This window comes from Monodon monoceros, unplaced genomic scaffold (genome assembly GCF_005190385.1).
Source record: "Monodon monoceros isolate NGI ecotype Baffin Bay Population unplaced genomic scaffold, NGI_Narwhal_1 Super_Scaffold_12, whole genome shotgun sequence".
Lineage (NCBI taxonomy): Eukaryota > Metazoa > Chordata > Mammalia > Artiodactyla > Monodontidae > Monodon > Monodon monoceros.
The window spans coordinates 5,224,981-5,240,160 of NW_021703768.1; positions in this window are offsets into that span (position 1 = coordinate 5,224,981).

Here is a 15,180-nt window from a genome sequence, read left to right on the forward strand (position 1 = left end):
TCCTACTCCTTTAACAAATGGGAGTTTCATCAAACCTAGTGCGAAAAAGAACTCCCCTTAAAAAGGAATAAGAGGAACTTTTTGGATAAGGGAATTAAAAACATATACTCTGGCAAGAGCAAGGTTTTTTTTTTTTTTTGCCTTTTTCTTTGCCAAATTAGTACCATTTAGTTCAAAGACAATCGATCATATTTGTCAAGTTTAAAATTTATTGGATTCCTTTTATTTTTCTCAAATTTCAGATCTATGACTTGAACATACTTCATAAAGGAAATGACACCGTCCCCTTCTTGTTGCTATTTATCAATGAGAAACAAGGTGCTTTACAAATTACACTGCACTTCACAGGATTCCTGTTAAGTGGGTCAATATACATACCCCCATTTTGGGGACAGAAAACTTAAAACACACATGAAAAAAATGTTCTAAGCACACAAAAAATGCATGCCCGTGTTGCTATTAGAACGTAAAGTATTTAACACCACCCTCCAAGGTTGATGGTAGGAGTTATACTTCCCCATCCATTATTCTCAAGTGTTCATTTCAGTTGCATGATTATGGAGTAAATCTAGCTTTATGAATGGATTTGTGATACGCATTGTGGAAGGTGGCAATAACACAAGTTTCTAAGCAAAAGCTCAGGCTTAAACAACAGCAACACAAAGCAGCGTGGGATTTAGTGCATAGCTCAGTTGTATTCTAAATCCTGTAGGAGTTCATAGGACAAAGCAATTATCCCAAGCTAGATAAATTAGGGATTTGTTACGGAAAATGTGGGCTTGGGCAGGATATCAAAGGTGGCAACATTTGGGTGGATGAAGTTATGGGCAGGCAGTTCTTTCCGTGAGGGAGATGCTTGGAATACGGGCACAAGGTGAGGTGACCCAAGGAGTGACTGGGAGACCCAGGGTGGATTAAATGTACTAATTGGTAATAAAGCTTCAGAGGTGCAGGAAACGTGGAGGGAGGGGTGAGGCAGGAGGATGTTAACCCCATTCTATGGCATCTGGGCTTTTTCTTGTAGGTTACCTTAGTGACAGAGATTTTAAGGAAAGAGAATAACTTGTTTTTTTAAAAACTGATTTGATTTAAGAGAACAAATGTGTCGATGCTATTAAAGACAAGTGGAATGAGATGTCTGAGGCTGCGTGGGTCAGCAGCAGTCTGGGTGTAAACGGGCAGTGATGGAGCCAGCCTGAGCCAAGCGGGAGGGAGTAAGGATGGGGAGAAGAAGAGGGAGTAGGGTGGAAGCAAGTGAACTGCGAGCCGGTGGGGAGACTGAGGGGTCTTTGAGGGAAACAAGGGAGATGGGCAGAGGAACTAGCTTAGGGATCAAGAGTTCAGGTGTAGTTTGCATTCCTGCCTCCAAAGCCAATACGCGTACTAACAAGCCAGACGCAGGCATCACTAGGTATTTTAAACAAAAAGGGCATTTAGTGCAAGGGATTGTGTGCTTCCAGCAGGGTCAAAAGGAGGAGGGGTCTGTACACCCACTGGGCTCGGGGAATAATTCCGGAAGTCCTTTCTGGTTGTATTTCCTCTATAAAGAGGAAGGTGGAGAATCATGGTGGAACCGGTGGCTTCAGGAACACACAGCCTTCGCTGTGTTCCAGGTACCAGAAAACTGTCCCTGGAGGTGCAGGAAGTGAGGGCCTAGACAGCGGAACACGGTTACAGGAGCCCGACATCTTTGTTCTACGAATCAGCTGAAATGGCCAAGGTGGCAGCAAGGTAAGCACTGCTGCCCTTCTGTCTGGCCACTGTCCTGGGAGGGTATCTGCTTCTCAGAAGTTAATTCCCATCCAGACCAAAACTGGAAAGGAATAAGAGAAACACCGTCTCAACCTTGGCTCTCTGGGAAGACACATCAAGAGTTCGGAATGGACGTTGAGAGCTGCCACTGCAAATGTGCCACAGGAACACCCCACACTGAATCTTCCAAACCACTAGAAGGGCAACCAAGGTCCTGTCCAACATAATAGGTTTATTCTTCATACAAATAAAAAGTAACTCCACCTTCTCCGCAAAAGGGGAGAGATCCCAAGTCTTGTCCATCAGTGTGTCCATCATTGGACCATTTCCTCTGAAGCCACAATGTCACCTTCTGCAACCTAAAGACTAAATTAAGAAGCTAACCATGGCCAGCAAACCACGTGTAAAATAAAAAGAGAAAAGTAAAGACTGGAAAAAGGAACTCGGCTAAGCTATCTTTACAGAATAGGAAAGAAACCTTTGTAGTTACGTCCTCACTCCCACAAGTGGTCACAAAGCCATAGATACTATTTATATTTATGTAATTACTTACAAATTACTTCCTTTTCTCCACTCAGAAAATACTTTGACTATTTACCTGGTAAATTGAACCTTTATTCTTAGCAGACCTGAGCCCTTTAGGGTCCTGTCTCTGTTGGATGATTGAATCTTCCATTAGCCTTTGCCACTGGTTGGGAAGTTCTAAGAGCTGTCCCTGAGGATAACCTGGGTTTCAGCATCTCTTACCTGGGAACTAAAGCCTTTAAACAAGTAAACCTCAAAGTTGAGGACATGGAAGTAAATTTTGTGTGATGGTCACTAGGGGTAATAACAAAAGGAGCCAACCCTACTTCCAAGGGTCTGGGGTCCAGGTATTTCAGCCACTGGGAAAATAGCACCAAATATTGGTCACCATTTCAAAGCGTATACTGCATTCTATAGGACATCACCCACCCTCACGTGATGTCTCCTGATGGATGTCTTGTCTGGGTACCCAATAGATCATTCCAATATTTTGAAACTCCAGCTGTCTCTGGATGTTGGGGAAGAAAGAAAGCCTGCAGAATCCAGAGGTGTATGTCTTTGCCACACTACTCTTTCCATAAAATGTGTACTTTGGTCAGAAGCAAGGGTAGATGTGCCACCATGATAATAAATAGCACTCCTTCAATGGTAGTGTAGGCAGAAGCTTTTCATACCCAAAGTGTCTATTCCAGAGAGGACAAATCACGGTCCCTGTCAAAATGGAAGGGTCCGATGTAATTACCTTCCTCTGGGTGTTCGTCTGACACCTGTCGACTGTAAAAAGAAATGAACAACCTAAAAGTTGAGAGTTATGTTTTATTCGGTGGACATTCATAGGACTTCAAGCCTGGGAGACAGAATCTCAACTCTGAGAGACTGCTCCAAGGAGGTGAGAGGGGAGCTAGGATCTACAGAAGTTTTGCAACAAAGGGCAGGTAGTTGGAACATCAAAAGATTATTGTTAATTAAATAAAACCAGATATCTCAAGTTAAGGAATTTAGCCCTTTTCTATGTATGAGAAGATGCAAGAGTCTGGGCTCACTGAAATCATTCCTTTGTTATGCACCTCAGCCATCTGGGGCCAGTATCCTGTGCTTTCTCATCCTGAGTTTCCTCTAGCTGCGCCGCTGGGGTGGCTGCAGTGTGATGATGGCTAGATGGCCGGCCGGCTTTCCTTGTTTCCATCGTGAGTTCCCTCAGCCCTATGGGGTGGCTGCAATCACCGATGGCTGTTACATCCTCTGTTTACTGATATAGCAGACAACATTTTCTCACTCCCCATGGAATGACACATCTGACACTTGGTACTGTTAGCTCTTGGCAGGCTGAGCCCATGGCAGGCTGGCAGATCAGCTTTATGAGGGAAAGCAGTGCTGTTGTCCCACCTTCATCTTCACCATGGCCATCTTGCTCATGGAAAACCAAGGTGATGTGGGGAAAGGCTGACTGACTGTCACAGGTAGACCATCTGGTCCACCTGGTTGCTGCAAATGTCTCTGAGGTTGGTGCCCTTGGGAGAGCACCCGTAGGAAATAAATTCCCTTATACTCTGTGTCTGTGCCTCTGCTCCAGACCCCTTGTCACCAACCCTCCAACCTTATTCCTTCCAAGTCCCTAAGCAACCAAACTCCGTCAACTTCCCATGGATCAGTTAAGGTCTGCACCTCCGGCCATAGCTCCTTCCAATAAAAATGAGACATTACATGAACTGCTCGATTTCTGCCTCGGAGAGAAACTTCTTTCACAACTCAGCTACAAGGACAAACCCAAGAAGAGCTGTAATTCTGCAGAAATCTATCCTGGCCTGTTACCAGCATACCATGCAGGACCCTCTGTGAACTAGGCTTAATGTTTCCCTCCTTTGCCAGCTGGGCATAGGACCTTTCCATGAAGCCCGTCAGGAAAGGAGCAGTGAAGCGTTAGTGGGGACGCCAAGAGGGGGAGCCTCTTCTTTAAGCGATTTTAATTGACCTTCAAGACCTGCTGATGTTCAGGCTCACCTATGTCACTTCCCTTTGACCAGGTGTTATTATGGAAGCCACACTTCATGACCCAATCAGTTAGCTCATAAGGATACACAATGTCCCTTGGTTAGGCAATCTCTTCCAGGGCTCAGTAGAGGAGAGCCATTTTAACAAAAAATAATAATAATAAATGTTATACTTATTTCCATGAAAGGCATTACTTTTTGTGCCAAAAGTGTAAGGGCTTCACCAGTTCCCCTAGGAGGGCCTGCAATAGGTTCCATGACACATCTGGTCAGTCCCTCTGCATCTGCTGGGAAGACAGGTGTCAGAGCGCCTTGCCTTCTCTTGCTTTGACTTCCTCTAAAGTTGGTTGTCTTTCAGATTACTCAATAAATGGGTCAGGGCTGCACACACAAATGTGGTGCATTCTGCCTCAAAAAAAAAAAAAGAAGTCTGACGTCTGACGAAGCCTTGAGCTTCTTTCTCAGTGTTAGGGTCTCAAAGACCAATAAACTGTCCTCTCCCATGTTGGGATATATCTGGACCTGCAAAAACTTCACTGGTTGTGGTGGCCTATGAAACTTTTCATAGTTTTATCTTGCCTGCTCTTCTTAAACATGATAGGATATTTCTGGCTCACGAAGTTCAATAAGCATGATGCCATCAATAAATTGAACCAATATGGTGCCCTTAGAGGGGTAAAATCAAATTCCCTATGAGTCAATTGTTATAGAGAATGAAAATACTGATGCAGATCAAAGGTTAAGAGTCTAGAATATCTGATACAGTTTGCCCAAACTAAAGTTATATTCCTTTTACTCTAGTTTATTTAGTGTGTTTCTAATCCATTCCAAAACGTATTACCCAGGCTTCTTCTCATGTAATTAAATACAGTCCTTCCTAGGTATCCAAGGGGGATTGGTTCCAGGCCCCCTCTAAGGACACCAAAATCCGTGGATGCTCAAGTCTCTTATGTAAAATGGTGTAGTATTTGCCTTATAACCTACAGATATCTTCCAGCATACTTTAAATCATCTCTAGATCAATACCTAATACAATGCAAATACTATGTAAATGGATATAAATACAATGTGAATTCTATGTAAATACTTGTAAATACAATGTAAATGCTTTGTACGTAGCTGCCAGTGAGTGGCAAATTCAAGTTTTGCTTTTTGGAACTTTCTGGGATTTTTTTTTTTCAAATATTTTTGATTCACAGTTGGTTGAATCTGTGCATGTGAAACCCATGGATACAGAGGGCTGACTGTATAAACAAATTATAATTATTTTGATGAGTATGTCTTCTCTTCCTGAGTCAGATTCTATACTTTGCTTCTAAGGCATGTGGGGATCTGATTCTAATTACAGGTCTAGGGGCGATGGGGGAGGTAGGAACCGGCTAGGACAGAACTAGCATTCCTTTCAAGGAAACTCTGTCAGATGTAGATAAGACTGACCTCATCAGACAAAGAAGGAGGAAGTTCCATTAGCAAGGGAATCTCCCCACTACAATTCTCTTGTTCCAGCTCAACCAAGCAGTCCCCTGTATTTCAAAGGAGGCCTGGCCAGTCTTTGAATTCAGCTGACATTGCAACTCAGCAATGTGCGTGATTGGGTCCTATGATAATTTTGGCCACTTCGGCAGCTACTAGAGAGGAACAACACATGTCAGACTTAGGAGCTCCTTGTGTGACTGTGCCTTAAGCAGAGTGTAAACCCTTGGGCTTGACACTTTCTTTGAAATCTTCAGCTTAGCCACAAGCTGCCAGCCCACCATCCCTCCTTATGTTTCTCATTCTCGCCATGAGGTTGTAGCAGCCACTCGCCCACCAGTGTCTTGCTTTAACAGGCTCTTTATTCCTGAAAACTTCAGGTGACAATTTAGGCAGCTTTGTTAACACGAGTTCGTGAGCCCGATGCACAGTGAGGCCAAACAAACTGAAACGTTGGAGTTTGGAGCAGAGAAAGTTTTATTGCAAGGCTTTGCAAGGAGATGACGTGTCTTATGCCCTAAAAAGCCTCGAGCTCCCGGAAGGGTTTCGGCAAAGTCTTTTTAAAATCCAGTTGAAGGTGAGGGGGTCTCAGGGTAGGTGATCTGCTCGTGCACAATTCTCTGATGGGCTGATGGTGAGGGAACAGGGTGGTGTCACAGGGGTTCACATTATCAGTCCTTAGGCTCCAGGAGGCCTGGGGCTATGTGCTCAAGGTCATCAAGTTGCTAACATCTTCCATTTGGTGGGCATTTTTCACGTCTGCAAAACAACTCAGGAAACCTGCATCAAATACTATTATCTGGGTACTTCAGAGAGGAGCTAAAGCAGAGGATATGGGGGAAGGCCCGTCCTGGGAAGGTCCCTCAGGGTCCTGCTCGGTTACAGCTTCTCCTATTCTGTGCCATAAATGCCCAGTTTCTAATTTTCTCATGGTGATTGAATCCTTACTGCCCTCGAATTCCATCAAGACAGATAGATCATCTCACAGTCTCAGTCCTTGAGGGTCTGTTGCCTACAATTACTTTTGTTGCCAAATTCCATATGAGTTAAGAATTAAATTGCAAGAAATAAAAAACACTCCAACCACTTTAAGTATAAAGGGATTTAAAACAAAGTATCCATAGAATCGTTGGACACTGAGTTGGAAAAGTGGCCCCAGGCTGTGCCTGCAGGAATGGCCCAGTGCTCTGCAGGCCAAAATTGATCAGGAGTGTCTACCTGGGCCAAGTGGGGAAGGCCCATGGTCATGGAGTCAGTGTCAACCTGGTGTCTCCAGGGACCTCTTTTCCTAGCTGTGCAAAGCAGTTCCAGCCATCACCGCTGCAAAGGGCTCTCAACACTTAAGAAACTAGTGACGGCATCCTGGAATACTGCTGGAAAAAACATCAAAAACAAACCTTACACAGTCACAGCAGCAGAAACATGACCTCCCCTTGCTTATTTCTTCCGAAATACTTGTGAGTGCATCTAATTGGCAGAAGCTAGTTCACATCCATCAGTCTAACTGCAAAGACACATGAGCACAGTCATGTTTTCTTTCTAGACCTTAAATCTGAAAAAGACACGCCAGAGACACGGTAAAGGGATGTGGTTGCCAATCACCTCTCTCTACCACGTGAAGTCATGTTTAAACAACAGCATAGTATCTACTTTAATTTTACACAATCCATTTCCTCGCTTTGAATTTATTTACCGTATGTATACTTTTTCTTTCGAAGATAAAGATTTGAAAATTCAGTACCACTGGAGAAGTTTGTTGTTTCCTTTTCTACTATCTATATTTTGTCTATAATTTGATTTAATTGCCATGATTTAAGTTTTGGCGTCCTGGTTTATAGCTACTTAATCTCAACAACTAATCATTGTTAAGCAGTTAACTAAAGAAGTGCTGAGCAAGTGTTTTTGCTCATCCTTTTAAAATAATTGTTTGTATAGGGCCAAGCCCTTGATTTTTATATGATATTGATGTAAAGCTCTTTATTTATTTATTTTTGTTTATTATTATTATTATTTGGTTTGGGTTGTTTTTTTTTTTTCTTTTATTTGCTATGCGGCTTGTAGGATCTAAGTTTCCAAACCAGGGATTAAACCTGGGCCACAGCAGTGAAAGCCTGGGATGCTAACCATTAGGCCATCACGGAGCTCCCGTAAAGCTCTTTAAATACATATCCAGGTGTAACTCGATTTCCCAATGTTATTTGACCATTAAGTTTTTCCAGGGCTTCCTTCTTTTTCTTGCATGGTTTCAATGACAGGCACTCTTACCTCCTAAACTCTCAGTTACTTGATCCAGAAGTGAGCTCCTGGGGGTGAGGTATTATGAGCTTGCATCTCCTCATCCCAGCACAGCGCACAGGGCCTGCCACGGAGGAGGGTGGTGGCCCATAAAATATGTCCAGTGAATGAACAAATGAAAAAAATCTGCTGTCGTAATCACCGTCCCAAATCTGGTTTCCTCTTCCTGAGGTCGTTGCTACTATTGGTCACCACAGGAATAAAGGGAGCCACTGGAAATGACAGCGGGCAGTGCAGTCACAGAGTCCCCTGGAATTGCCACTTGTGCTAGAGGGATGCCCAGCATCCAGTCTTCTACCTTGAGTAGAAGCGCCTGACTCCGTTTTGGCATCTGGCCCCGCCCATATGTCATGGGGTGGGAGGTTGCCTGTGCTCTTGGCTGTCCAGCAGGACACGTGATCCAGACCTAAGCTTCTCCCAGCCCAGAGGCTGGTTTGGGTACGAGCAACTGATGTAAGTTAGCCAGGATTTTGTTTGTAGGAGCAGGTACTTCTCTCCTACTGGATGAGAACCCAGAGGACCCATCCTACCATGTGGCTGGGCAGGGAGGGCCTGTCTGATCCCTGAAACAGAGTTAAAAGGTCAGATTTGCTGACCCCTGGATGAGACTAGTTAACATGAATCAAAACATTCTTTTAAAAGTCAAATGAGGTTAAATTTCCTGTTTCTTACAACTGAATCATTTCTAAGAGATATGGCTACCCAGCTTTAGCAGAGTGTTGAATCACTTTGTCTACCTGCAATTCCCATGATTGTTTACACTTTTGCAGAGAAAAAGGAAGCCTCATTATCCTTTCCCCTTTCCTCTTTCCTTCCACATAAACTGGATGTCCTAGTTCTCGAGAACTAAGATGGACTTGACAGCCAGCAACTCCTACTTGCAGAGTTAAAGATGGGATGTGATCTGTTTTCACAACAGCACTTCTCAGATCCTACTTCTGAATTTTCAAGGAAATTTCAACCTATGCTTAAGTAGATATTTAATTTATTTTCCTCAGAAGCCACAAGATTCTTTACTTGATAGAAAAGTTATTTTTTAACAGGAATTCAAAATATAATAGTGAATTCAATATGATATATCCAAGAGGCATTTGGGGTTCATACTTTCCTATTTTTTTAATAAAGAATGTTAAGCTAAGATATATATTTTTCACTTTAGAATATGTTGAATGATTGTCTCCACACCACATATCTGGAATGTATTGTTAAATTTTAGCAGCATTTTTCTTTATGTCAGGGCTGGAGAATGAGGCCAAAGGAAAATTTATGGCCAAAGATGTTTGGTATCATTTTATCTAAAATTCAAACAATTGCTAGACATTTATTCTAAATGAAAGCCATTTTGTTTTTTTTCCTCCTTGGCAATCCTTTCCTGCCAGGATAATTTAGAGAATGTGCTATATTCTCATGATCTTAGAATAAAACCATCCCAACTGGCAGTCTGGACCTCCAATTTCAGAAACAAAGAAGTTTTGAGAATCATGGCTTCTTAAGGCCAGTAAGAAACTCAAAACATTATTTTTCAAAACCTTTTTGTCATTCAGGGGCCCAGATAATTCTATTGTGTGATCTTTCCTTGTGAAATCCATAAACAACTCTTTTTAAGTTATGCGCATCTTTGGAGAAGCACATCCTTGATTTCCTGCCCAAAGCTGATGCTTTTACCCAACTCAGGTAAGACATCTGGTCTCCTAGTCTATTTCCATATGACAGCCAGAATGAGAAGTTTTTAATGGAAATCAGACCAGGCCATTCCATTTCTTAAAACATTTAATTACTGCCCATTGCACTTAAAATCGAAAGCATTTCTAGCCTGGCTTACAGGACCCTGTAGGATCTGGTCCGTGTCCCCCTCCTCACCTCAGTTAATTAACACCACTGGCCCCTTGCTCACTACACTTCCGAGTCCCTGAGCTGATTTATGATGCTTTAACATGCCAAATTTCCTCCTGACTTGGAGACTTTTTATTATTATTCCCACTGCCTACAACTTTGTGTTCTTTTTTTAAATTAGAATTTAATTTTTAGAACAGTTTTAGGTTCTCAGCAAAATAGAGTGGTAAGTTCATATATAGTCCCTGCCCCCACCCCCACACAGCCGGCCCCCGTTATCAATAGCCCCTTCCACGTGGTACATTTGTTACAACTGATGAAGCTACACTGACACATCATAATCACCCAAAGTCCATAGTTTACGGTAGTGGTCACTCTTGGTGTTGAACATTCTATGGGTTTGGACATCTATCCATCATTAGCATATCACACAGGGTAATATTTTCTTTTTATTTTTTTAATTTATATTTATTTATTTATTTATTTATTTTGCGGTACGCGGGCCTCTCACTACTGTGGCTTCTCCCGTTGCGGAGCACAGGCTCCGGACGCGCAGGCTCAGCGGCCATGGCTCACGGGTCCAGCCGCTCCGCGGCATGTGGGATCTTCCCGGACCGGGGCACGAACCCGTGTCCCCTGCATCGGCAGGCGGACTCTCAACCACTGCGACACCAGGGAAGCCCTCTTTTTTTTTTTTCTTTTTAATAATTAATTAATTAATTTGGCTGTGCCAGGTCTTAGTCGCTGCAGGCGGGCTCCTTAGTTGTGGCATGTGAACTCTTAGTTGCAGCATGCATGTGGGATCTAGTTCCCTGACCAGGGATTGAACTCAGGCCCCCTGCATTGGGAGCGTGGAGTCTTAACCACTGCGCCACCAGGGAAGTCCCCAGAGTAACGTTTTCACTGCTGTAAAAATCCTCTGTGCTTCACCTGTTCACCTCTCCCTCCCCCCAATCTCTGGCAACCACAATCTTTTTACTGTCGTCACAGTTTTGCCTTTTCCAGAAAGTCATAGAGTTGGAATCGTACAGGATGTAGCTTTTTACATTGGCTTCCTCCACTTAGTGATGTGCAATTAAGGTTCCTCTATGTCTTTCATGGCTTGAGAGCTCATTTCTTTTTAGTGCTGAATGGTGTTCCATTGACTGGATGTACCAGTTTTTTTATCCATTCACCCACTGAAGGTCATCTGAATTGCTTTCAGGTTTTGGCAATTATGGACAAAGCTGTTATAAACATCTGTGTGCAGGTTTTTGTGGAGACATATGTTTTCAGCTCATTTGGGTGAGTATCAAGGTGCACGACTGTGGAGCTCTTGATTGCTAACCTCATTAAACTATATTTTTTATCCAGATATTCATTTATTAATTCACTCATTGATTCTTTCCACAGTGAGATCTGTTGAATAACTGCCATGTGTGAGGTGTGGTCTAGGAACTGGGGACACAGAATGATAAAAAGTGCTTCTCCTCCATGAAGCACCCATTCTAGCGGAGGGAAGCCATCAACCAACAGACAGATGATGCTGGGTGGTGACGAGAGCTCAGAAGAAGAGGAAGGAGGATGGACAACAAGGCTGCTCTGGACAGACTTGTCAGGCAGGCCCTCTTGTCGAGTGGCCCTGGAGCAGAGACGTGAATGAGGCGGGGGAGGGAGGCCAACAGATGTTGGGGGCGAAGGAAGAGTCTTGCGAAGACCTTGGGGTCAGAGGTGTCTGCCGCCATGATGCAGCCTGAAGGCCAGGAGCCGGGTCGGGGTGAGTAGGGGAGAGAGAGAGGGCTTGAGAACACAGAGGCAGCAGAGCTTCCAAGGACAGCTGTGACTTTGCTCTTTCCTGGTCCAAGAAGAATCTGATACAACTTCTGTGTGAAAGCATCATTAGGATGAATGTGATGGGGACAGACGTGGGGGAGGGTGGTAGGTGTTATGGGAGCCTAGGAGCTTCACATGCTTTGGCTGCAGGCTGCCCAGCTGCCTGCGAGTTGGATGTGGGCTGACAGAGGAGAGGAGGGAAGGGTCCTTCTCAGCTTTGGGCCTGCAAGCAGGAGCACACACGGCAGTTAACCCAGGTGGAGACAGTCAGGATGTGGGGAGAGAGCACACAGGCGGGTGACATGCTCTTCTAGAGCTCAGGCCAGAGGCCCAGGCTGGACGGAGTCAGACGGTACTTAAAGCCAGGTGGCTGAAGGCCGCTGTACAGGTAGTGAACCTGGAGGGAGGAGAGGAGGAGGACAGCAGTGGGGCCACCTGCACTGACACCCTACGAGGTGAGCCAGTGGGCCCAGTAAGAGAGACTTAGCAGGAGCACACTCAGAGAGAGGGTACCAGGACCCTGCTGAAGACCCAGATGAAGGAGGAAAGGGTGACAGACAGCTGTGACAAATGATGCTGAAAGTTGTGTAAGATGAGGACTCCATGCTGAGATGTGCATCCCCCATCTTCAAAAAATCTCTCCCTCGCCTCCCTATTTTCCCTTCCAGCCACAAAGAAAATTAAATATGCAACTACCATGATGTAGAGCAGTGGTTCTCAAACACCATCCCCCCATCCCCTGGGACACTGAGCAAGGTCTGAAGAGAGTTTTGATTTTCACACTGGGGCTGGGGGGGTGAGGGGTTACTAGCATCTGGTGTGCAGCCTGGAGGGGTGCTGTTTAATATGCTAATATGCGCAGGAAGGCTCCACAGTTATCCAAAATTATCCAATCCCAGAGAGCAGCAGCATGAGGATGGGAAACACTGAGGAGGAGTGAGAATTCGCAGTGTGGATGCTGATGACCGGCACCCCTCGGAGACCCGCCTTCTGAGCAGCCACTGCCTTCAAGTCCTTCTAGCAGACTCCATATGGGACTGTCACCTACAGCCAAGCTCACAGGGGCATGAAAACATTTCCTGGGAGGGGGCCGAGTACACCAAGGGGCAGTTTTGTGTCAAACCGTGAATGGGGTTCCCCAGACCTCACATTTAATAACCGTGAAAAGATGATGGCGAAGTGCCGTTCAACACAAATGTCATTTTAGGGGACTTCCCTGGTGGTGCAGTGGTTAAGAATCTGCCTGCCAATGCAGGGGGCACGGGTTCGAGCCCTGATTCGGGAAGATCCCACAGGCCGCGGAGCAACTAAGCTCATGCACCACAACTACTGAGCCTGCGCTCTAGAGCCCGCGAGCCACAACTACTGAAGCCCATGAGCCACAACTACTGAAGCCCATGCACCTAGAGCCCATGCTCCACAACAAGAGAAGCCACCGCAATGAGAAGCCTGCACACCGCAACAAAGAGTAGCCCCCCTCACTGCAACTAGAGAGAGCCTGCGTGCAGCAACGAAGACCCAACGCAGCCAAAAAAAAAAAAAAAAAAAAAGAAAAGTCAGTTTAGGAGATGTTCCTGTTAAATTAGCAAAGATGGTTCCCTTTAAATGATGACAAGAAGGGATGCTAAGAGCATGAGAATTATGGGTATCAGAGGCATCGTAGAAACAGATCATTTCCAGAGTTGGTCTTCTGAGAGCTCAAGGATACAGGACAAAGCAGCAGAGACTGTGGGAACCAAACCTCAGCTCAGGGCACAGACTCTGAAGAGGGTGGGTGGGACGGGAGAGAAGGCAATGCCCAAGGGAAGGGACTAAAAGGAAGCAGAACAGTCACTGTCTCCAAAAAACAGTAGAAAAAAGAAGACTTGCATCCCAGAGAATATCATGGCTAGAGGTGGGCAGAGGGTTTTAAGTACCTGCTGGATCTACCGAGGTGGCAGCAGGACTCCCTGGGTGAGGACTGAGCTAGCAGCGCAGGTGTGCAAGGGCTGGCGAGGGGTTTGGGTGGGAGGACCCAGGCAGGGTGTCCAATAGGCAGGACAGCTTCCCCCCGCCCTCCTGATGCTCCGTCTCCTCAGCAGCTTTGATTCCCATGAAGTGGAAAAAGTAAGCCTGTCTCAAAAGGAGCACCGCCATCCTTGGACAACGCCTGTTAGAGACCCTTCCTTCCAATCTGCCTGAACGGATCTGGGATCAGAAGGCATCCATGGGTGGCCTCTGGTGGCACCTCTTCACCCCCTCTCACCTGCGGAATCCAGCCTTGCTGTCACCCTGGGCTGGGACCCACTCTCGGCCTTGAGGCGGTAGCAGCGAAGATTATTCTGATTTGGAAATGCCCTGGTGGGTTTTCTAAGAGCACAGACCCCTCGGCAGGCCTTCACCCAGACTCCGGCCGAGCTGTGGCTCTGAGAATGAAAGAGGTCCTCAAGCCTGTCCTGGGAGAGAAACCTTTGCTTTACGTGATAACTGGAGGAGGTCCAGTGGGGCTGGGGGAGCAGAGCCGTGGGCCAGCAGCTGCTGTCTGAGCTACCAGTCCCTCGACAGGACTCCTCTGAGCTGTCTTCGCAATGTGGGCCTGACTTCCGGGAGTCTGGGTTCATCTATGCTTTGTGCAATGTTAGCAAGGGTCTTGCTAAGTCACTTGAACCAGAATCTTCCACTCTGGATATTGGATCTCCCAAGATTTCTAGCACTGTTCCTCATCCTCCACTGACCCCACAGGAGGCCTGATCACCCGGCCTGCCCTCAGCAAGAATCCTGTTAGCATGGTTTAGCCAGGACTCCTGCCCTCCACCCTCTCATGCCTGATGTTTCCTTTTAGAAATGCTCCTTCCACTGCCTCCCCCCGCATCCTGCTCCACGGCTATAAATTCCCACTCTTCCTGGTGGTATTTGGAGTTGAGCCCAAACTGCTACATCGAAATCCCATTGCAGTGGTCCCTACAGCTATCATGATGGTGTTATGCAAGGCTTCCTAACTGTTCTTTGTCAAGTGTTGTGAATAGTTTTTTTATTCAGCAGAAAATATTTTGTCTTTAGGAGTGCCTCAGAATTTTCCTGGGGTCACACTGCAGTTATCCTAGGGCTCCCTGGAGTCTTATGACAACAAACATAGGAGAGAGGAGTGATATACAGCAGCGGCCCCCAACCTTTTTGGCACCAGTGACTGGTTTCGAGGAAGAGACTTTTTCCACGGATGGGGCTGGGATGGGGTGGGGGATGATTCAGGCGGTGACACGAAAGATGGGGAGCGATGGGGAGTGAGAGGGAGCGAGGGGGAGTGAGGGGGAGAGAAGAGCGAGGGGGAGCGATGGGGAGAGATGGGGAGTGATGCGGAGCAATGGGGAACGAGGGGGAGCAATGGGGAGACATGAGGAGTGATGGGGAGAGGCAGGGAGTGACGGGGAGAGATGGGGAGAGATGGGGAGCGATAGGGAGCGTTGGGAAGAGATGGGGACAGATGGGGGGCAAGGGGGAGTGATGGGGAGAGATGGGTAGC